We start from the raw sequence: 24,824 nt of genomic DNA, 5'->3' as shown, positions 1-24,824 counted from the left end.
TTAGTCCCTTGATCTCTGTAGCAATACATTCTCTGCTGTCCTCTATACTGTTTTCAAGCCCAGTGATTAATTTTATGACTATTATTCTAAATTCACTTTCTGTTATATTGTTTAAATCATTTTTGATCAGTTCATTAGCTGTTGTTATTTCCTGCAGATTCTTTTGTGGGGATTTCTTCCATTTGGTCATTTTGAATAGTCTCTGGAGTGGTGCGGACTTGCACTGCACTTTCCCTGTGCTGTCTTGAATAACTTGCGTTGGTGGGTGGGGCTGTAGTCAGACCTGATGTCTGCCCCCAACCCACCGCTGAGGCCACAGTCAGACTGATGTGTACTTTCTCTTCCCCTCTCCTAGGGGCAGGATTCTCTGTGGGGTGGGGTGGCCCGTCTGGGCTACTTGCACACTGCCAGGATTGTGGTGCTGGGGATCTGGCGTATTAGCAGGGGTGGATAGGCAAGGTGCAAGGGGGCAGGAGGGGCAGGCCTAAATCGCTTCTCCTTCGGTGATCTGCTTCAGGAGGGCCTCTGTGGCAGCTGGAGGGAGTCAGACCCGCCAGAGGGATGGATCCACAGAAGCACAGTGTTGGGTGTTTGTGTGGTGCAAGCAAGTTCCCTCGCAGGAACTGGTTCCCTTTGGGATTTTGGCTGGGGGATGGGTGAGGGAGATGGCGCTGGCGAGTGCCTTTGTTCCCCGCTAAACTGAGCTCTGTTGTCCCTGGGCTCAGCAACTCTCCCTCCCGTTGTCCTCCAGCCTTCCCGCTCTCCGAGCAGAGCTGTTGACTTATAACCTTCCAGGTGTTAAGTCCTGCTCTCTGTCTGAACGAACTCCATCCAGCCCCTCTGCTTTTGCCAGCCAGACTCGGGGTCTCTGCTTGGTCAGCTGGCTGCCCCTCCGCCCCGGCTCCCTTGAGCCAGTCCCTGTAGCGCACACTGCCTCCCCGCCCTTCCTACCCTCTTCTGTGTGCCTCTCATCTGTGCTTGGCTCTGGAGACTCCATTCTGCTAGTCTTCTGGCGGTTTTTGGGTTATTTAGGCAGGTGTAGTGGAATGTAAGTGACCAGCAGGACGCGGTAAGCCCAGCATGCTCCTACGCCGCCATCTTTTCTCCCTTGATTTCTTTTATTGCTGCTTTGTTATTGGTGTATAGAAATACAACAGATTTCAGCACGTCGATTTTATCTCCTGCAACTTTGTTGAATACGTGTATTGGTTCTAGCAATTTTCGGTGTAATATTTAAGGTTTTCTACATAGATTATCATGTCATTTGCAAATAGTAAAAGTCTGAATTCTTTCTTGCCGAATTGTATGCCCTTTATTTCTTTTGGTTCTCTGATTACTGAGACTAGGAGTTCTAGTACTATGTTAAATAGTAATGATAAAAGTGGACATCCTTGTCTTTCTCCTTACTACAGGGAAAGATCTCTCAGTTTCTCCCCACTGAAGATGATGTTATCTGTGGGTCTATCATATATGGTCTTTATGATATTGACATGCATTCCTTACACCACTACTTTCTTGAGGGTTTTATCAAGAATGAATGCTGTATTTTGTCAAATGCTTTCTGCATCTATTCACTGAATCATACAGTTTTTATCCTTTCTTTTATTAACGTGGTGTCTCATGTTGACTGATTTGTGAATATTGAACCAGCCTTGCAGCCCAGGAGTAAATCTCACTTACTCATGGTGAATAATTTTTTGATGTATTGCTGAATTTGCTCTGCTAGTATCTTGCTGGGAATTTTGCATCCATGTTCATTAGGATTACTGGCCTGTAATTCTCTTTTTTTAGTGAGGTCTCTGGTTTTGAAATCAAGGTAATGATGGCTTCATAGAAGGGTTTTGAAACTTTTTCTTCTATTTCTATTTTTTGGAAGAGTTTGAGAAGAACAGGTATTAACTCTTCTTTAAATGTCTAGTAGATGGGGCGCCTGGGTGGCGCAGTCGGTTAAGCATCCAACTTCAGCCAGGTCACGATCTCGCGGTCCGTGAGTTCGAGCCCCGCGTCGGGCTCTGGGCTGATGGCTCAGAGCCTGGAGCCTGTTTCCGATTCTGTGTCTCCCTCTCTCTCTGCCCCTCGCCCGTTCATGCTCTGTCTCTCTCTGTCCCAAAAATAAATAAACGTTGAAAAAAAAATTAAAAAAAAAAAAATAAATGTCTAGTAGAATTCCCCTGGGAAGCCATCTGACAAGAACTCTTGTTTGTTGGGAGATTTTTGATGACTGATTCAATGTCCTTGCTGGTTATGAGTCTGTGCAAATTTTCTACTTCTTCCTGTTTCAGTTTTGGTAGTTTGTGAGTTTCTCAAAATTTGTCCATTTCTCTCAGATTGCCCAGTTTTTTCCAGATTGTATAATTTTTTTTATAGTATTCTCTTATACTTCTTTGCTTTTCTACTTTTGGCTGTGATCTCTCCTCTTTCATTCATGATTTTATCTATCATGGTCCTTTCCATTTTCTTTTTGATAATACTAGGACTTTATCAATTTTGTTTATTCTTTCAAGAAGCAACGCCTAGTTTTTTTGGTCTGTTCTACCAGAATTTTTGTTTGCTGGTTTATTTATCATTTATTTCCACTCTAATCTTTATTATTTCGCTTCTTCAGCTGGCTTGTGGTTTTATTTGCTGCTACTTTTCTAGCTCCTTTTGATGTAAGGTGGGTTGTGTATTTGTGAATTTTCTTGCTTCTCTAGATAGGCCTAAATTGCAATATAATTTCCTCATAGGACTGCCTTTGTTGCCTCTCAAAGGTTCTGGACTGTGGTGATTTCATTTTTCATTTGCTTCCTTGCTGGTAGCCCCTCATTATTTAGTAGGATGTTCTTTCACCTCCATGTATGTTATTGAGGGCTTTCCAAATTTTTTTCTTGGGGTTAACCTCAAGTTTCATAGTGTTGTGATCCAACAAAATGCATGGTATGATTTTTATCTTTTTGTAATTGTTGAGGGCTGATTTGTGACCCACTATTTGATCTATTCTGGAGAACGTTCCATGTGCATTTGAGAAGAATGTGTATTCTGATGCTATAGGCATAAATGTTCTGAATATATCTGTTAAGTCCATGTGTCCAATGTGTCATTCAAAATTATTGTTTCCTTGTTGATTTTCTGTTTAGGTAATCTGTCTATTGCTATAAGTGGGGTGTTACAATGCCCTACTAATATGGTACTATTATAAATGAGTTTATGTTTGTGATTAATTGATTTATATATTTGGGTTCTTTCAAGTTGAGGGGTATAAATATTTACAATTGTTAGATCTTTTTGATGGGTAGACCCCTTAATTATGATATAATACATCTCTTCATCTCTTGTTATACTCTTTGTTTTAAAATCCAGTTTGTCTGGTATAAGCATGGATACCCCAGCTTTCTTTTGATGACAATTAGCAAGATAGATGATTAGCATCTGGAGATGTCTTTAGGTCTAAAATGAGTCTCTTGCAGGTATCACATGATGGGGTCTTTTTTCTTATCCATTCTGATATCCTTCATCTTTTGTTTGGAGCATTTAGTCCATTTACATTCACAGTGACTACTGAAAGATATGACTTTAGTGCCATTTTTTACCTGTAGAGTTGGTGTTTCTGGTGATGTTCTCTGCTCCTTTCTAGTCTTTGTTACTTTGGTCTTTTATTCCCCCTCCACTACTCTTTAGTGGGGATGGTTTGTTGGTCACGACCTTAAAATTTCTTGTGGGGATGGTTTGTTGGTCACGACCTTAAAATTTCTTGTGGGGATGGTTTGTTGGTCATGAACTCCTTTATTTTTTATTTCTCTGGGAAACATTTTATCTGTCCTTCTATTATGAATGACATGGCTGCATATTTTTCACATCCAGTACGTTGAATATGTCCTGCCATTACCTTATGGTTTCCCAAGTTTCAGTGGACAGGTCCGCTGCTAACCTTATGTGTTAACCCTTGTAGGTTAAGGATCCTTTATTCCTAACAGATTTCAGAATTCTCTCTTTATCTTTGTATTTTGCAAGTTTCACTATAATATGTGTGATGTTGACATGATTTGGTTGATTTTGTTGGGAGTTCTCTGTGCCTCTTGGACTTGAACGGTTGTTTCCTTCCCCAGATTAGGAAACTCTTGGCTGCAATTTGCTCAAATTGCCTACCTTCTTTTTCCACTTTTCTTCTGGAACTCTTAAGACATTTATATTATTTCACTTTATGAGTTGCTGAGTTCTATAAGTCTGCCTTTGTGATCTAAGTTTTCTTTCCCTCTTCTTTTCAGATTCATTGTTTCTATACTTTTATCTTCTATATCACCTATTTTCTCTTCTCCCTCAACCTATTATGACTAAATCCAGTCAGTTTGCCATCTCAATTATAGTCGTTTTTATTTCAACCTGAATAGCTTTTAGATCTTTGATCTCTGCAGCAATGGTTTCTCTGGTGCCTTCTATGCTTTTATCTAACCTACTTAGTAGTTTTATGACTACTGTTCAAAATTTCTGTTTAGAAATATTGTTTATTTTTGTTTTGAGCAAGTCCTTGGCTATGATTTCTTTTTTATATTTCTTTTGGGAAGAATTTTTCCATCTTGTCATTTTGGCCAAGTTTCTGTCTTTTGCATATTTGAAAGCTATTTCTGTATCCTGAACCTGAGGGCAATACTATCTTTAAAAAGGTAATTCCCTGTCCAGGACCTGGAACTTCATGAAGTGCTTCTGGTGTATGCTGTGTGCACTGTGCTGTTGTTCTTTAGTTGCTCTTTCCCACTGCTCAGTCCTTGCTAAGCTCCTTCTGGCTTGCAGTGAGGAGGATTTGGACCTGGAAGTAGATATGCTTTTATTTCTTTGTTAAAATAAGCCTCAAAAAAAAAAAAAAAAAGAAAGAAAAGAAGAAAAGGGGGGGGTATACCTGCTTTAAAAAATAGGAAAGGAAATGAATGAGAAAAAAGCAAACAGACAATCAAACACTAAAAGCTTTATTCCAAACAGAGAGAAATAAAAAGAAGACAAAAGAAAGGGGGAAAAAAAGTAGAGAAAAAGAAGCCTGATTCAAAAACAAGAAGAGAGAAAAGAAAATGAAAAAAAATGAACAAACAAAAAACTATAAACCTGATAGCAAAGAAAAAAAAAGAAGATTAAAAAGGAAAAAAAAATCTGGTCTTATTTCCACTAGATTTTCAAGTGAAGCTTTAAAGCAATCTATTTTCAATACACTTGGTGCATGCAGGGTGCTTCCTATTCTTGCCTTCTGAAATAAAGGCTCACTGCACTGGCTCAGAGTCAGTTTTGACCTGGTATATAAGCAATTGCCAGTCACTGGGGATGGGGTTTGATGTAAATGGGTTCTGTCTCCCATGGGGCTCAGGTGTTGCTCTCTGAAGTCCAACCCTATTGTTGTTGAGGGGGAAAATGGAGCCATCCCACACTCTCATCTCAAAACAGGGGATCTCACATCCCTGTTTTTCAGGAAGCCCTCACAGAATAGTGAGAGGTGTCAATGTTCCCTGCACCACAGCTCTCCTGCCTTTTATCTTTTGGATGAATCTGGGATACAAAACACAAAACCTTAAAGGACTCAGCACTACACAGCCTCTCCCCCTTCCTCTGGATTAGAGCCTCTCCATGCTATCTCTGGGGACAAACAGTCCCAAGCCTATGCAGTGTGTGGAATCTATGGTGTAGCACCATGAAAATCAGCAACCAAGTTATCTGCCCTCTGTATATGCCTCTGTCCCTTGCTGATGAAAGGCCTATTGGTGGTGTCTGTAGGGATTTTTGTCCTTGGAGAGATAATATGCCTTCTTCTAAATGTACTCCAAGAGGAAAGTTTTCTCTTAGTGCGACCCAGAAAGAGCCTACATCATCCTATGCACTCCAGGTCCGGTGTCCTCCTTTTTCCCAGGAGCGCCTGTCACAGCTCCACTCCAGAGAAAGTTGTACATTTCTAAAACCCTAGTTTGAGCTCCACATTCTATTAGAAAAAAAACATTGATCTCAGTACCTCTAGCTCCCCAATCCATGCTCTGAACTGTTTTTTTTTCTTTTCTTTTGCATGCCCAACACTACATTCTCTCTTAAACAAAATAGACTTTAATAAAGGACTAAATATTCAGAGGGGAAGATGGCTGTGTACAAGGACGCTGGGCTCACCTCGTCCTGCTGATTGCTTAGATTCCACCCACATCTGACTAAATAACCCAGAAAAACACCCAGCAGAATGGACTCTCTGGAGCCAAGCATAGACAAGAGGCCCACAGAAGAGGGTAAGAAGGGCTGAGAGGCAGTGCCTGCTACATGGACTGGTGGGAGGGAGCCAGAGGGGAGGAGGGGCAGTCCACGAAGTCTGGCTAACAAAGGCAGAAGGACCAGACTCCGTAAGTTCTTACAGCCAAGGGGACTTAACATCTGGAATGTTATAAGTCAACAGGTCTGCTCTTGGAGAGCAGGGAAGGTGAAAGGACACCGGGAAAGAGAGTTGTTGAGACCCAGAAGAAGAGCTCAGCTCGGCAGGGGAACAAAGCAAGCACCATCTCCCTCTCTCATCCCACAGCCAATATTCCAAAGGGAACAAGTTCCCATCAACGAACTTGCTTACACCTGTGGATTCATCCCTCTGATGGGTCTGCCTCCTTCCTGATAATGCAGGGACCCTCCTGCAAGGGACCACCCACAGCAAAGCAAGCTGAGCCTGCCCCTCATGCACCTGTGCACCTTGAAAATCCACCCCAGCTAAAATGCCACATCCCATCAAAAAAACACCACAAGCCTGGCAGTGTTCAAGTAGCCTGGACAGGGGCCACACCACTCCACAGTGAGTCCTGCCCCTGGGAGAGGGGAAGATAAGGTAAACACCAGTCTGACTGTGGCCCCAGTGGTGGGCTGGGGACAGACATCAGATCTGACTGTGGCCCAGCCCACCAACACAAGTTACTCCAGAAAGTGGAGTAGTTTGCAGTTTGGCACCACTGCAGTTTGGGAAAGTGCCCTGCAGTTTGGCGCCACTGCAAGCACTACACAAAATGATGAAATGGAAGAATTATCTTCAAAAGAAACTCCAGGAAGTAGCAACAGCTAACGAATTTACCAAAAATGATTTAAGCAATATACTGCAACAAGAATTTAGAATAATAGTCATAAAATTAATCGCTGGGCTTGAAAAAAGCATAGAGGACAACAGAGAATCTATTGCTACAGAGATCCAGAAACAAAGAAATAGTCATGAGGAGTTACAAATGTTATAAATGAGGTGTAAAATAAAATGGAGTCCATCACAGCTCGGATTGAAGAGGCAGAGAATAGGTGAATTAGAAGGTAAAATTATGGAAAAAGAGGAAGCTGAGAAAAAGAGAGATAAAAAAAATCCAGTAGTATGAGGGAAGAATTAGAGAACTAAGTGACACAATCAAATGGAATGATATCCTTATCATAGTAATTCCAGAAGAATAAGAAGAAGAAGAGAGAGAGAAAGGGGCTGAAGGTGTACTTGAACAAATCATAGCTGAGAACTTCCCTGATCTGGGGAAGTAAAAAGGCAGTGAAATCCAAGAGGAACAGAGAACTCCCTTCAGACTTAACTTGAATTGATCTTCTGCATGACATATCATAGTGAAACTGGCAAAATAGAAGGATAAAGAGAAAATTCTGAAGCAGCTAGGTATAAACATGATCTAACTTATAAAAGGAGACGCATAAGACTTGTGGCAGACCTACCTACTAAAACTTGGCAGGCCAGAAAGGAATGGCAGGAAATCTTCAATGCGATGAACAGAAAAAATATGCAGTCAAGAATCCTTCATGTACCAAGTCTGTCATCCAGAATAGAAGAAGAGAAAAAGGACTTCTCAAACAAACAAAAACTGAAGGAATTCATCACCACTAAACCGGCCCTACAAGAGATCCTAAGGGGATTCCATGAGTGAAATGTTGCAAGGACCACAAAGTCCAGAGAAAACACTACTAGCATGAAACCTACAGAAATCACAATGACTCTAAACCCATATCTTTCTATAATAACACCAAATATAAATGCACTAAATGCTCCAAACAAAAGACATAAGTATCAGAATGGAAAAAACAAAAAAACAAAAAAAACAAAAAAACAAGACCCATCTATTTGTTGTCTACAAGACTCCTTTTAGACCTGAGGACACCTTCAGATTGAGAGTGAGGGGATGGAGAACTACCTATCATGCTACTGGAAGTCAAAAGAAAGCTGGAGTAGCCATACTTATATCAGACAAACTAGACTTTAAATTAAAAGCTGTAACAAGAGATGAAAGAGGGGATTATACAGTAATTACAGGCTCTATCCATTAGGAAGAGAGAACAATTATAAATGACTATGTGCCAAATACAGGAGCCCCCAAATACATAAAACAATTAATCACAAACAAACCTTATTTATAAGAATGTGGTAATTGCAGGGGACTTTAATATTCCACTTACAACAATGGATAGATCATCTAGACACAGGATCAATAAAGAAACGAGGCTCATGAATGATATATTGGATTAGATGGACTTGACAGATATATTTAGAACTCTGCATGCCAAAGCAACAGAATGCACTTTCTTCTCCAGTACACATGAAACATTCTGCAAGATAGATCACATACTGGGTCACAAAAAAAGCCCTTCATAAGTATACAAGAATTGAGATGATACCATGCAAACTTTCAGAACACAATGCTATGAAGCTTGAAATCAATCACAGAAAAAAGTCTGGAAAACCTCCAAAAGCCTGGGGGTTAAAGGACACCCTATGAAAAAATGAAAGGGAAAGCCAGGCAATTAGAGAAGGAATTAAATTTTTACGTAAATGAATGAAAATGAAAATACAACAATTTAAATGCTTTGGGATGCAGCAAAGGCAGTCCGGAGAGGAAAATACATTGCAATCCAGGCCTGTCTCCATAAACAAGAAAAATCCCAGATACGAAATCTAACAGCACACCTAAAGGAATACAAGCAGAAAAGCAAAGATACCTCAAACCCACCAGAAGAGAAATAATAAAGATCAGAGCAGAAATAAACAATATAGAATTTTTTAAAAAACTGTAAAGCAGATCAATGAAACCAAGAGTTGCCTTTTTTTTGTTTATTTATTTATTTATTTATTTATTATTTTTTTTATTTATATATGAAATTTATTGTCAAATTGGTTTCCATACAACACCCAGTGCTCATCCCAAAAGGTGCCCTCCTCAATACCCATCACCCAGGCTCTCCTCCCTCCCACCCCCCATCAACCCTTAGTTTGTTCTCAGTTCTCAACAGTCTCTTATGCTTTGGCTCTCTCCCACTCTAACCTCTTTTTTTTTTTTCTTCCTTCCCCTCCCCCATGGGTTCCTGTTAAGTTTCTCAGGATCCACATAAGAGTGAAACCATATGGTATCTGTCTTTCTCTGTATGGCTTATTTCACTTAGCATCACACTCTCCAGTTCCATCCACGTTGCTACAAAAGGCCATATTTCATTTTTTCTCATTGCCACATAGTATTCCATTGTATATATAAACCACAATTTCTTTATCCATTCATCAGTTGATGGACATTTAGGCTCTTTCCATAATTTGGCTATTGTTGAGAGTGCTGCTATGAACATTGGGGTACAAGTGCCCCTATGCATCAGTACTCCTGTGTCCCTTGGATAAATTCCTAGCAGTGCTATTGCTGGGTCATAGGGTAGGTCTATTTTTAATTTTCTGAGGAACCTCCACACTGTTTTCCAGAGCGGCTGCACCAATTTGCATTCCCACCAACAGTGCAAGAGGGTTCCCGTTTCTCCACATCCTCTCCAGCATCTATAGTCTCCTGATTTGTTCATTTTGGCCACTCTGACTGGCGTGAGGTGATATCTGAGTGTGGTTTTGATTTGTATTTCCCTGATAAGGAACGACACTGAACATCTTTTCATGTGCCTGTTGGCCATCCGGATGTCTTCTTTAGAGAAGTGTCTATTCATGTTTTCTGCCCATTTCTTCACTGGGTTATTTGCTTTTCGGGTGTGGAGTTTGGTGAGCTCTTTATAGATTTTGGATACTAGCCCTTTGTCCGATATGTCATTTGCAAATATCTTTTCCCATTCCGTTGGTTGCCTTTTAGTTTTGTTGGTTGTTTCCTTTGCTATGCAGAAGCTTTTTATCTTCATAAGGTCGCAGTAATTCACTTTTGCTTTTAATTCCCTTGCCTTTGGGGATGTGTCGAGTAAGAGATTGCTACGGCTGAGGTCAGAGAGGTCTTTTCCTGCTTTCTCCTCTAAGGTTTTGATGGTTTCCTGTCTCACATTCAGGTCCTTTATCCATTTTGAGTTTATTTTTGTGAATGGTGTGAGAAAGTGGTCTAATTTCAACCTTCTGCATGTTGCTGTCTAGTTCTCCCACCACCATTTGTTAAAGAGACTGTCTTTTCTCCATTGGATGTTCTTTCCTGCTTTGTCAAAGATTAGTTGGCCATACGTTTGTGGGTCCAGTTCTGGGGTCTCTATTCTATTCCATTGGTCTATGTGTCTGTTTTTGTGCCAATACCATACTGTCTTGATGATGACAGCTTTGTAGTAGAGGCTAAAGTCTGGGATTGTGATGCCTCCTGCTTTGGTCTTCTTCTTCAAAATTACTTTGGCTATTCGGGGCCTTTTGTGGTTCCATATGAATCTTAGGATTGCTTGTTCTAGCTTCGAGAAGAATGCTGGTGCAATTTTGATTGGGATTGCATTGAATGTGTAGATAGCTTTGGGTAGTATCGACATTTTGACAATATTTATTCTTCCAATCCATGAGCAGGGAATGTCTTTCCATTTCTTTAAATCTTCTTCAATTACCTTCATAAGCTTTCTATAGTTTTCAGCATACAGATCCTTTACATCTTTGGTTAGATTTATTCCTAGGTATTTTATGCTTCTTGGTGCAATTGTGAATGGGATCAGTTTCTTTATTTGTCTTTCTGTTGCTTCATTGTTAGTGTATAAGAATGCAACTGATTTCTGTACATTGATTTTGTATCCTGCAACTTTGCTGAATTCATGTATCAGTTCTAGCAGACTTTTGGTGGAGTCTATCGGATTTCCATGTATAATATCATGTCATCTGCAAAAAGCGAAAGCTTGACTTCATCTTTGCCAATTTGGATGCCTTTGATTTCCTTTTGTTGTCTGATTGCTGATGCTAGAACTTCCAGCACTATGTTAAACAACAGCGGTGAGAGTGGGCATCCCTGTCGTGTTCCTGATCTCAGGGAAAAAGCTCTCAGTTTTTCCCCGTTGAGGATGATGTTAGCTGTGGGCTTTTCATAAATGGCTTTTATGATCTTTAAGTATGTTCCTTCTATCCCGACTTTCTCAAGGGTTTTTATTAAGAAAGGGTGCTGGATATTGTCAAAGGCCTTTTCTGCATCGATTGACAGGATCATATGCTTTTGCTCTTTTTTTTTGTTAATGTGATGTATCACGTTGATTGATTTGCGAATGTTGAACCAGCCCTGCATCCCAGGAATGAATCCCACTCAATCATGGTGAATAATTCTTTTTATATGCTGTTGAATTCGATTTGCTAGTATCTTATTGAGAATTTTTGCATCCATATTCATCAGGGATATTGGCCTGTAGTTCTCTTTTTTTACTGGGTCTCTGTCTGGTTTAGGAATCAAAGTAATACTGGCTTCATAGAATGAGTCTGGAAGTTTTCCTTCCCTTTCTATTTCTTGGAATAGCTTGAGAAGGATAGGTATTATCTCTGCTTTAAACGTCTGGTGGAACTCCCCTGGGAAGCCATCTGGTCCTGGACTCTTATTTGTTGGGAGATTTTTGATAACCGATTCAATTTCTTCGCTGGTTATGGGTCTGTTCAAGCTTTCTATTTCCTCCTGATTGAGTTTTGGAAGAGTGTGGGTGTTTAGGAATTTGTCCATTTCTTCCAGGTTGTCCAATTTGTTGGCATATAATTTTTCATAGTATTCCCGGATAATTGTTTGTATCTCTGAGGGATTGGTTGTAATAATTCCATTTTCATGCATGATTTTATCTATTTGGGTCATCTCCCTTTTCTTTTTGAGAAGCCTGGCTAGAGGTTTGTCAATTTTGTTTATTTTTTCAAAAAACCAACTGTTGGTTTCGTTGATCTCCTCTACAGTTTTTTTAGATTCTATATTGTTTATTTCTGCTCTGATCTTTATTATTTCTCTTCTTCTGCTGGGTTTAGGCTGCCTTTGCTGTTCTGCTTCTATTTCCTTTAGGTGTGCTGTTAGATTTTGTATTTGGGATTTTTCGTGTTTCTTGAGATAGGCCTGGATTGCAATGTATTTTCCTCTCAGGACTGCCTTTGCTGCATCCCAAAGCGTTTGGATTGCTGTATTTTCATTTTCGTTTGTTTCCATATATTTTTTAATTTCTTCTCGAATTGCCTGGTTGACCCACTCATTCGTTAGTAGGGTGTTCTTTAACCTCCATGCTTTTGGAGGTTTTCCAGACTTTTTTCTGTGGTTGATTTCAAGCTTCATAGCATTGTGGTCTGAAAGTATGCATGGTATGATTTCAATTCTTGTAAACTTATGAAGGGCTGTTTTGTGACCCAGTATATGATCTATCTTGGAGAATGTTCCATGTGCACTCGAGAAGAAAGTATATGCTGTTGCTTTGGGATGCAGAGTTCTAAATATATCTGTCAAGTCCATCTGATCCAATGTCTCATTCAGGGCCCTTGTTTCTTTATTGACCGTCGGTCTAGATGATCTATCCATTTCTGTAAGTGGGGTGTTAAAGTCCCCTGCAATTACCACATTCTTATCAATAAGGTTGCTTATGTTTGCGAGTACTTGTTTTATATATTTGGGCGCTCCGGTATTCGGCACATAGACATTTATAATTGTTAGCTCTTCCTGATGGATAGACCCTGTCACTATTATATAATGTCCTTCTTCATCTCTTGTTACAGCCTTTAATTTAAAGTCTAGTTTGTCTGATAGAAGCATGGCTACTCCAGCTTTCTTTTGGCTTCCAGTAGCATGATAAATAGTTCTCCATCCCCTCACTCTCAATCTAAAGGTGTCCTCAGGTCTAAAATGAGTCTCTTGTAGACAGCAAATAGATGGGTCTTGTTTTTTTATCCATTCTGATACCCTATGTCTTTTGGTTGGCACATTTAATCCATTTACATTCAGTGTTATTATAGAAAGATATGGGTTTAGAGTCATTGTGATGTCTGTATGTTTTATGCTTGTAGTGATGTCTCTGGTACTTTGTCTCACAGGGTCCCCCTTAGGATCTCTTGTAGGGCTGGTTTAGTGGTGACAAATTCCTTCAGTTTTTGTTTGTTTGGGAAGACCTTTATCTCTCCTTCGATTCTAAATGACAGACTTGCTGGATAAAGGATTCTCGGCTGCATATTTTTTCTGTCTAGCACACTGAAAATCTCGTGCCAATTCTTTCTGGCCTGCCAAGTTTCAAAAGAGAGATCAGTCACGAGTCTTATAGGTCTCCCTTTATATGTGAGGGCACGTTTACCCCTTGCTGCTTTCAGAATTTTCTCTTTATCCTTGTATTTTGCCAGTTTCACTATGATATGTCGTGCAGAAGATCGATTCAAGTTACGTCTGAAGGGAGTTCTCTGTGCCTCTTGGATTTCAATGCCTTTTTCCTTCCCCACTTCAGGGAAGTTCTCAGTTATTATTTCTTCAAGTACCCCTTCAGCACCTTTCCCTCTCTCTTCCTCCTCTGGGATACCAATTATGCGTATATTATTTCTTTTTAGTGTATCACTTAGTTCTCTAATTTTCCCCTCATACTCATGGATTTTTTTATCTCTCTTTTTCTCAGCTTCCTCTGTTTCCATAGCTTTATCTTCTAGTTCACCTATTCTCTCCTCTGCCTCTTCTATCCGAGCCATGGTGGTTTCCATTTTGTTATGCATTTCGTTTAAAGCGTTTTTCAGCTCCTCGTGACTGTTCCTTAGTCCCTTGATCTCTGTAGCAAGAGATTCTCTGCTGTCAGCTATACTGTTTTCAAGCCCAGCGATTAATTTTATGACTATTATTCTAAATTCACTTTCTGTTATATTATTTAAATCCTTTTTGATCAGCTCATTAGCTGTTGTTATTTCCTGGAGATTCTTCTGAGGGGAATTCTTCCGCTTGGTCATTTTGGATAGTCCCTGGCGTAGTGAGGACCTGCAGGGCACTTCCCCTGTGCTGTGGTGTATAACTGGAGTTGGTGGGCGGAGCTTCAGTCAGACCTGATGTCTGCCCTTAGCCCACTGCTGGGGCCACAGTCGGACTGGTGTGTGCCTTCTCTTCCCCTCTCCTAGGGGCGGGATTCACTGTGGGGTGGGGTGGCCTGTCTGGGCTACTTGCACACTGCCAGGCTTGCGATGCTGGGGATCTGGCGTCTTAGCTGGGGTGGGTAGGCAATGTGCACAGGGGCAGGAGGGGCAGGCTTAGCTTGCTTCTCCTTAGGTGATCCACTTCAGGAGGGGCCCTGTGGCAGCAGGAGGGAGTCAGATCCGCTGCCGGAGGTTTGGCTCCGCAGAAGCGCAGAGTTGGGTGTTTGCGCGGAGCCAGCAAGTTCCCTGGCAGGAACTGGTTCTCTTTGGGATTTTGGCTGGGTGATGGGCGGGGGAGATGGCGCTGGCGAGCCCCTTTGTTCCCCACCAAACTGAGCTCTGTCGTCAGGGGGCTCAGCAGCTCACCTTCCCTTTGTCCTCCAGCCTTCCCGCTTTCTGAGCAGAGCTGTTAACTTATGACCTCCCAGCGGCTAAGTCACGCTTGCTGTCGGAACACAGTCCGTCAGGCCCCTCCGCTTTTTGCAAGCCAGACTCAGGGGCTCTGCTTGGCCGGCGAGCCGCCCCTCCGCCCCGGCTCCCTCCCGCCAGTGCGTGGAGCGCGCATCGCTTCGCCGCCCTTCGTACCCTCTTCTGTGGGCCTCTTGTCTGCGCTTGGCTCTGGCGACTCCGTTCTGCTAATCCTCTGGCGGTTTTCTGGGTTATTTAGGCAGGTGTAGGTGGAATCTAAGTGATCAGCAGGACGCGCGGTGAGCCCAGCGTCCTCCTATGCCGCCATCTTCCCTCTCCTGCCTTTTGAAAAAATAAACAAAATTGATAAACCTCTAGCCAGGTTCCTCAAAAAGAAAAGGGAGAGGACCCAAATAGATAAAACCATGAATGAAAATGGAATGATCACAACCAATCCCTCAGATATACAAGCAATTATCATGGAATACTATGAAAAATTATACGCCAACAAACTGGACAACCTGGAAGAAATGGACCAATTCCTAAGCACGCACACATTTCCTAAAGTCAAACAGGAAGAAATAGAAAACACGAACAGACCCATAACCAGTGAAGAAATTGAATCAGTTATCAAGAATATCCCAATAAATAAGAGTCCAGGACCAGATGGTTTCCCTGCAGAATTCTACCAAACATTTAAAGCAGAAATAATACCTATCCTTCTCAAGCTGTTCCAAAACATAGAAAAGGAAGGAAAACTTGCAGACTCATTCTATGAGGCCAGCATTACTTTGATTCCTAAACCAGACAGAGACCCAATAATAAAAGAGAACTACAGGCCAATATCCCTGATGAATATGGATGCAAAAAATTCTCCATAAGATACTAGAAAATCGAAATCAACAGCATATAAAAAGAATTATTCACCATGATCAAGTGGGATTCATTCCTGGGATGCAGAGCTGGTTCAACATTCACAAATCAATCAATATGATATATCACATTAATAAAAGAAAAGATGAGAACCAAATGATCCTGTCAATCGATGCAGAAAAGGCATTTGACAAAATTCAGCATCCTGTCTTAATAAAAACCCTCAAGAAAATGGAATGATTTTCCATTTTCCAATGGAAAAAAAGTAACTTCCAATTGGATAGAAGTAACATATTTAAACATCATAAAGCCATTTATGAAAAGCCCACATCCAATATCATCCTCCATGGGAAAAACTGAGACCTTTCCCCCTGAGATCAGAAACATGACAGGGATGTCCACTCTCACCAGTGTTGTTTAACATAGTGTTGGAAGTGCTAGCATCAGCAATCAGGCACCAAAATTGGCAAAGATGAAGTTAAGCTTTCACTTTTTGCAGATGACATGATATTATACATGGAAAATCCGATAGACTCCACCAAAAGTCTGCTAGAACTGATACATGAATTCAGCAAAGTCGCAGGATATAAAATCAATATACAGAAATCAGTTGCATTCTTATACACTAATAATGAAGCAAGAGAAAGACAAATGAAGAAACTGATCCCATTCACAATTGCACCAAGAAGCATAAAATACCGAGGAATAAACCTAACCAAAGATGTAAAAGATCTGTATGCTGAAAACTATACATAGCTTATGAAGGAAATTAAAGAAGATATAAAGAAATGGAAAAACATTCCATGCTCATGCATTGGAAGAATAAATATTGTGAAAATGTCAATAACACCCAAAGCTATCTATACATTCAATGCAATCCCAATCAAAATTCCACCAGCATTCTTCTCGAAGCCAGAACAAGCAATCCTAAAATTCATATGGAACCACAAAAGGCCCCGAATAGCCAAAGTAATTTTGAAGAAGAAGACCAAAGCAGGAGGCATCACAATCCCAGACTTTAGCTTCTACTACCAAGCTGTAATCATCAAGATAGCATGTTGTTGGCACAAAAAGAGACACATAGACCAATGGTATAGAATAGAAACCCCAGAACTAGACCCACACAAGTATGGCCAACTAATCTTTGACAAAGCAGGAAAAATATACAATGGAAAAAAGACAGTCTCTTTAACAAATGGTGCTGGGAGAAATGGACAGAAACATGCAGAAGAATGAAACTAGACCACTTTCTTACATCATTCACAAAAACAAACTCAAAATGGATAAAGGACCTGAATGTGAGACAGGAAACTATCAAAACCCTAGAGGAGAAAGCAGGAAAAAACCTCTCTGATCTCAGCCGCAGCAATATCTTACTTGACACATCCCCAAAGGGAATTAAAAGCAAAAAGGAACTATTGGGACCTCGTGAAGATAAAAAGCTTCTGAATTGCAGAGGAAACAATCAACAAAACTAAAAGACAACCAAAGGGATGGGAAAAGATATTTGCAAATGACATATTGGACAAAGGGCTAGTATCCAAAATCTATAAACAGTTCACCAAACTCCACACCCAAAAACCAAATAATCCAGTGAAGAAATAGGCAGAAAACATGGATACTTCTCTAAAGAAGACTTCCGGATGGCCAACAGGCACATGAAAAGATGCTCAACGTCACTCCTCATCATGGAAATACAAATCAAAACCACACTGAGATACTACCTCGTGCCAGTCAGAGTGGCTAAAATGAACAAATCAGGAGACTATAGATGCTGGAGAGGATGTGGAGAAACTGGAACCCTCTTGCACTATTGGTGGGAATGCAAATTGGTGCAGCCACTCTGGAAAACAGTGTGGAGGTTCCTCAAAAAATATATTAAAAATATATTTTATTTATTTTATATATTTATTTCTAAATAATATATATATATATATATATATATATATATATATATATTTATACACAATGGAATACTACATGGCAATGAGAAATAATGAAATATGGCCTTTTGTAGCAAGGTGGATGGAACTGGAGAGTGTTATGCTGAGTGAAATAAGTCATACAGGTAACGACAGATACCATGTGTTTTCACTCTTATGTGGATCCTGAGATACTTAACAGAAGTCCATGGAGGAGGGGAAGAAAAAAAATAGAGGTTAGAGAGGGAGAGAGCCAAAGCATAAGAGATTCTTAAAAACTGAGAACAAACTGAGGGTTGATTGGGGGCTGAGAGAGAGGGGAGGGTGAGTGGTGGGTATTGAGGAGGGCACCTTTTGGGATGAGCACTGGGTGTTGTATGGAAACCAATTTGACAATAAATTTCATCTTTAAAAAAAAAGTATATGGAAGTCAGTGAAAATGATAACACCACAATCCAACACCTCTGGGACACAGCAAAAGCACTCATAAGAGGGACGTATATAGCAATCCAGCCCTTCCTAAAGAAGGAAGAAAGATCTCAGATACAGAACCTAACCTTACGCCTTAAGGAGCTGGAAAAAGAATGGCAAATAAAACCCAAAACCAGCAGAAGACAGGAAATAATAAAGATTAGGGCAGAAATTAATGCTTTTGAAACCAAAACCAAAACCAAAAACAAAACAGTAGAACAGATCAATGAAACCAGAAGCTGGTTCTTTGAAAGAATTAACAAAACTGATAAACCACTACCCAGTTTGATCAAAAAGAAAAAGGAAAGGACCCAAGTAAATAAAATCAAGAATGAAAGAGGATCCATCACAACCAACACATCAAAGATAAAAACAATAATAAGAGAATAATATGAGCAATTATATGCCAATAAAATGAGCAATCTGGAAGTAACAAACAAATTCCTAGAAACATATACACTACCAAAACTGAAACAGAAAGAAATAGAAAATTTGAACAGACCCATAACCAATAAGGAAATCGAATTAGTAACACGTCGAGCAACATGTCTCTGGAGGCAAGGGAAACAAAACACGACGTGCTACTAACACGTCGAATTAGTAATCAACACGTCTCTGGAGGCAAGGGAAACAAAAGCAAAAACGAACTACTGGGACCTCATCAAAACAAAAACCTTTTGCACAGCGAAGGTAACAATCAGCATAACTAAAACACAACTGATAGAATGGGAGAAGAGATTTTCAAACGACATATCAGATAAAGGGTTAGTATCCCAAATCTATAAGGAACCTATCAAACTGAACACCCCCATAAAACAAATAATCCAGTGAAGAAATGGGCAAAAGACATGAATAGACACTTCTCCAAAGAAGACATCCAGATGACCAACCGACACATGAAAAAATGCTCAACTTCACTCATCATCAGGGAAATACAAATCAAAATCACAATGAGATACCACCTCACACCTGTCAGAATGGCTAATATTAACAACTCAGGCAACAACAGATGTTGGTGAGGATGCAGAGAAACAAGATCTCTTTTGCACTGCTAGTGGGAATGCAAACTAGTGCTGCCACTGTAGAAAACAGTATGGACATTCCTCAAAATTTATATATATGTATGTATGTATGTATGTGTGTGTGTGTGTGTATATATATATATATATATATATATATTTTATTTATATATATTTGAGTATTTTCAATGCTTTGTGTTTGCCCAAAGAAAATAAAAACACTAATTCAAAAAAATATGTGCACCCCTGTGTTTTTGCAATGTTAATAGCCAAGACATGGAAACAACCCAAGTGTACATCAACTGAAAATTGGATAAAGAATAAGTGGTATATATACACAATGCAATATTAGCCACAAGAAAAAATAAAATCTTGCCATTTTCAACGACATGGATGGAGTTAGAGGGTATAAAGCTAAATAAAATAAGTCAGTCCAAGAAAAAATACCATGTAATTTCACTTGTATGTGGAATAATAAAAGTAATGAACAAGGTTAAAAGAGACAAACAAATAAATAAAAATCAGAGAACAAAGTGGTGGTTGCCAGAGGAAAGGTGGGAGGAGGGTGAGGAAATAGATAAAGGGGATTAAAAGCATACTTATGATGAGCACTGGGTATTGTATGGACATGTTGTATCACTATATTGTACGTATGAAACTAATATAACACTAATGCTAATTATACATGAATGTGTATATTAAATAAATAAATTTTAAAAATAAAAAGGAACAAGATACAGAGATGAAGTTGCATGGACTAACAATATGATATTCCTCAACAAAAATCCTACTGGGAACCATGTATACAAACTGGAATCATATCCAATGTTAAACCTTGAAAAAACCTTGACACAACAGCATTTGTGATGCAAAAAGATTTCCTTTTGTTTAGAAAAGGGTATACTTAGAGACTAAGTACATAAAACTATCCAACAATTCAATTATTCAAATCTGCGTTTTTTCAAAATGAAGAAAAATCTGTGTCTACATATATTTACTAAAAACCTTCCAGGTACTTTTTGGTAAGACTTTTTAATATTTATCTCTTCTATATGTTAGCAGTGTGAAATTGTGTATGTTAAAGTATTTATTAGAAAAAAATGTTTATGGGGGCACCTGTGTGGCTCAGTCACTTAAGCATCTGACATAGGCTTAGGTCATGATCTTGCAGTTCATAAGTTTCAGTCCTACATCAGGCTCTGTGCTGACAGCTCAGAGTCTGGAGCCTGCTTCAGATTCTGTGTCTCCTTCCTTCTCTGCCCCTCCCGTGCTCATGCTCTGTCTCTCTGTGTCTCTCAGCAATAAATAAATGTTAAAAAATTTTTAAACTAAAGAAAAGAAAAAGAAAAGCATGTTTACATTTACTGGTAGTTATGAATTGTGTTTTTCATAAACAGTTGAAACATGCTAACAATCTTATCTTAATTGACCTTTACCAATCATGTTAGAATTAATATGGTATGTATATAAAATTGGGTGGATTCTCTAAATAGAAAGAAGCTATAGGATTATTTCCTGGCAAAAATAAAAAAAGAAAAGAAAAGAAAAGAAAAAAGTAAATTGGTAATTCTAAATGACTTATTTCAACATAGGCTAAAACATTGTTTTAACACTGTTGTTTATACAGGCCCACACTAAATGCATGTGACATTGCACCAGAAGCTACCCAGAGAGTACACGTGACCTATACTTACAACTTGCAATGCCTAGTACATTCAAGTATAAATGTATCAAAACCACCAAAGGCAAAAACATTAAAAAGGATTCAGAGATTTCCTAAAGACACAAAAGAAAAAAAATTACAACAAACTTTCTTCTATTTAGAGAAATCGGAAAATAAAGTAGCACACATATAAACTAACTTGCCCTCCTAATTCTTTGCAATATTCACATGTTTTTCTAATTTCTATTAATCCAGTAAAGAAGTGTTGGCTGAAAATAAAAAATAACGGGGCATCTTGTGGTTCAGTCGGTTGAGGGTGCAAATTTGGCTCAGGTTGTGATCTCATAGTTCATGAGTTTGGGCCCCATGTCTTGCTCACTGCAGTTAGTGCAGTGTCTGCTTTGGATCCTCTGTCCCCCTTTTTTCTGCCCCTCTCCTGTTCACGCTCTCCCTCTCACTCTTTCAAAAATAAATAAACATTTAAAAATTAATAAATAAAAGCAAAGCTTCTCTTGTTCAAGGAAATGGTTGTTGAACATAAGAAAAGAAGTATTAAAACTGAGCATGAACATAAAGAAGATGGGATTTAAAAAAATAAGTAAAACTTATGCAAAATTAAATCTAGACATACTTATTTTTTAAAGTATTTTTAAAATATCAGAGTTCTCCAGAGAAACAGAATCAATAGAATGCACAGATACAGATAATAGATAGATGAGAGATAGAAAGATGATAGATAGATAGATAGATAGATAGATAGATGATAGATAAATAGATAATGATACAGACACACATTGGTAGACAGGTAGATAGGTAGACAGGCAGAGGGAGTCACAAGTTGAAAATCTGCAGGACAAGCTGAAGACCCAAGAAAGAGTTGATGTTGCAGCCAAAGTCCAACCATGGTCTGAAGGCAGAATTCAGTCTTTCTAGGGGGAACTCAGATTGTTTTATCATAAGACCTTCCACTAATTCCAGAGTTCTCCACATAATGGAGAGCAATTGATTATTCAAAGTCTACTGATTTAAGTTTTAATCTCATCTAAAAATACCTTCGCAGAAAATCCTGACTGGGGTTTGAAATACCCAGATATTATGGCCTAGTCAAGTAGACACATAAAATTCAGAATTACAGAGACTAATTAGTTCCCAGAAATGGTTGAAAGTTTATTAATTTCATTAATTTTTACAACTTAAAGATTCTCATTTTCACCTTTTACAACAAAGTCTAAGAAAAAAAATATTGCAAAGTAAACCGTGGCTTGCCATTAAATCTTGAATCGTTTCTACTTCAGAACAGTCAGAAGGTGAAAATACATGGGTTAATGAATGAACTATACTTCCATATTCATCATAATTTAATATCATCACCATCATTATAATCATCATCATCATTAGCATCATTTATCCTGGCAAATGTTCTCATACTAAGCAGCTGTGGCCTGGTTACTTTCCACACTGTTCCCATCCACATGTTAACATGACACTATTTCCTTCTATGACCCTCTGCTCTTGAATTGTTAAGAATTGTATCCCTAAAAGAAAAGAGAGAGAGGCAATCCAAGAAACAGACTCTTGACAATAGAGAACAACGTGATGGTCACCAGAGGAGAGGTGGGTGGGGGGATGGGCTAAATATGTAATGGGGATTAAGGACTGGACTTGTTGAGATGAGCACTGGGTGTTGTATGAAAGTATTGAATCACTACATTGTACGTCTTAAATTAATATTGCACTGTATGTTCACTAACTGGAATGTAAATAAAATCTTTAAAAAAGAAAATAAAATAATTGTATCCCTAATTTTTTCCCACTGCAGGTGTACTGCCTTCTTTGAAACTTGTTTCAATAAAGACTTTTCAAGTCAGTGACTTTCAAACTTTTGTGTCAATGATTCATGTAGGTAAAATATTTGATACACATACACACATAGACATTCACACAACTGACTTACCCTACCTTGTACAATCCTCTCTGAAATTTCCTATTCCATTTCATGCTAACTTAACTCACTGTTAAATGCCTGTTGCCTTAAATGCTTGTCAAATTGATTTAATGACCAATAAGTGGCATATAACCTGGAATTTTAAAGAAATACTGTTCCTAGAGAAGCAGTTATAAATTATTTGCACGGGGAAGGAGGAGGCAGACAACAGCCTGAATTAGTAATGGTATACTTTCCACAGGGATCTAGAATTTTTGGAACAAAAGAGTATATGGAATGGAACAAATGAACCTCAAAATACCAGTCACTCTCTCACACATACATGCACACATTTTTCTGCCTGAAGGCTCCTTCTCCTTAGATCTGAATCAATAGTAGAGCACTTGGGGGGATCAGTAGGTTAAATGTCTGACTTCGGCTCAGGTCAAGATCTTGTGGTTCAAATCAGGCTCTGTGCTGACAGCTCAGAGCCTGGAGCTTGCTTCAAATTCTGTGTCTCCCTCTCTCTATGCCCCTCCCCTGCTCTCTCTCTCTCAAAAGTTAATAAACATTCAAAATTTAAAATAAATAAATAAATAGATCTGACTTAATAGTCACATTATAGTTTTCTGGAATCATAGTCTAAAGTTAGCTGCAAAGAAATAATTATCACCCTATAAACCCCACTAAGCAAAGAGGAAGTAGCATTTTTTTCCACCAGCACATTATCTTTTGAGTCTGTCACTTGGAAGGACACAGGGGTTCTCTCCATCTACCAGCAAGCAAAGATACAAGTTATTTAGTTTGGGATCCCTGAAAGAGAGAAGACCTTGCTCTGTTCACATTCTAGCATCTGATATGACATTGTGCATACTTATTACCCTGGAACAAAGAGCTTTCATGGACAATAAGTATCTCAGGATGAGTGATACCTGCCGCATCAGTGCCCTATTGCATCCAACAGGCTGTGGTCTTTCCCAAGAACCTTCCACATGGCTCCCTTCACATCTTTGTTTCTCAGTGTGTAGATGAAAGGATTCAGAGTGGGGGTCACCAGACAGTAGAAGAGGGTTAGGAACTTGCCCTGGTCCTGGCTTGCCACATTCCCAGGCTGCATGTACATGTAGATTATAGTGCTATAGAAGAGAGACACTACAATCATGTGGGAAGAGCAGGTGTTGAAGGCCTTGTGCCTCCCAGCTGCAGACTGGATCCGCAGAACTGTGGCTATAATATAGCCATAGGAAACCAGTATCATGGCGAGGGGCACCAGGACAATGGGGATGGCCAGGAAGAAAACCAGGCCTTCAACATGCCTAGTGTCCACGCAGGAAATGTGGATGATGGCTGGCATCTCACACACAAAGTGGTTGATGTGATGGTGACCACACCGCTTCAAGGACATTGTCAGTGGGGACATGAGGATGGAATTGGCAATCCCAGTGAGCCAGGCACAGGCTGCCAGTCGCAGGCACAGCTGTGGGTGCATGATGGTCATGTAGTGAAGAGGCTTGCAAACAGCCACAAAGCGGTCATAGGCCATGACAGAAAGAAGAATGCATTCAATGCCACCCACAGACAGGAATGCAAAGAGTTGTATGACACAGCCCATATAGGTAATGGTCTTTTGTGGGCCCCAGAGGTTGACCAGCATCTGAGGAATGCTGCTAGAGGTGTAGCAGAGATCCAGGAGGGACAGGTTGCAGAGGAAGAAGTACATTGGCCTGTGCAGCCGAGGGTCCACCATGGACAGGAAGATGATAGTCGAGTTTCCCATGACAGCCAGAAAGTAAAACACCATGTTAGTGAAAAACAAGACCATCTCCAGCTTTGGCCGGTCAGAGAATCCAAGCAGAATGAAGTTTCTAGAGCTTTCATTTCTTTCCATCACACTTGGCTTGATAAACCTGTTTAGGGAGGCTAACATGTGTTATTACTCATACAGAAAATGAGGTACCACATTTTTTCCCAAGAAAATAGTTTTGTTCCACCTATTTAACTGGGACACTTGCTTGTGCATTGCCTGGAATTATAGGGTGAGGGGCTAAAAATATTTGTCTGTAAAGTGATGGAAGCTGTAACTTTTGCCTATATATCTTCTAATCTGGTTAAGTGAGATAAGTGGATACATCTTTTAAAAAAAAGTCTTCTTTGGAAAGAAGAGTTAAAATGGTGGATCAGCATGGAGACCCTGAGTTGCCTGGTCTGTGAAACATAGGTATATCACTACCAAACCATTTTGAACATCTAGTAAATCGATCTGAGGTTTAAT

The 24,824-nt window shown here is 39.6% G+C and overlaps 1 pseudogene; it reads right to left on the bottom strand.

The window, feature by feature from the left end:
* Window positions 1-23,492: 23,492 nt before the first annotated feature.
* Window positions 23,493-24,440, bottom strand: LOC112856876 (putative olfactory receptor 2W6 pseudogene; annotated as a pseudogene).
* Window positions 24,441-24,824: the final 384 nt, after the last annotated feature.

The sequence above is a fragment of the Puma concolor genome, chromosome A1, assembly GCF_028749965.1.
Source record: "Puma concolor isolate L17-30 chromosome A1, mPumCon1.1.hap2, whole genome shotgun sequence".
In the NCBI taxonomy this organism is placed as follows: Eukaryota; Metazoa; Chordata; class Mammalia; order Carnivora; family Felidae; genus Puma; species Puma concolor.
The sequence above is the reverse complement of the archived record's forward strand: the minus strand, read 5'-3'. Positions and strand labels throughout refer to the sequence as shown.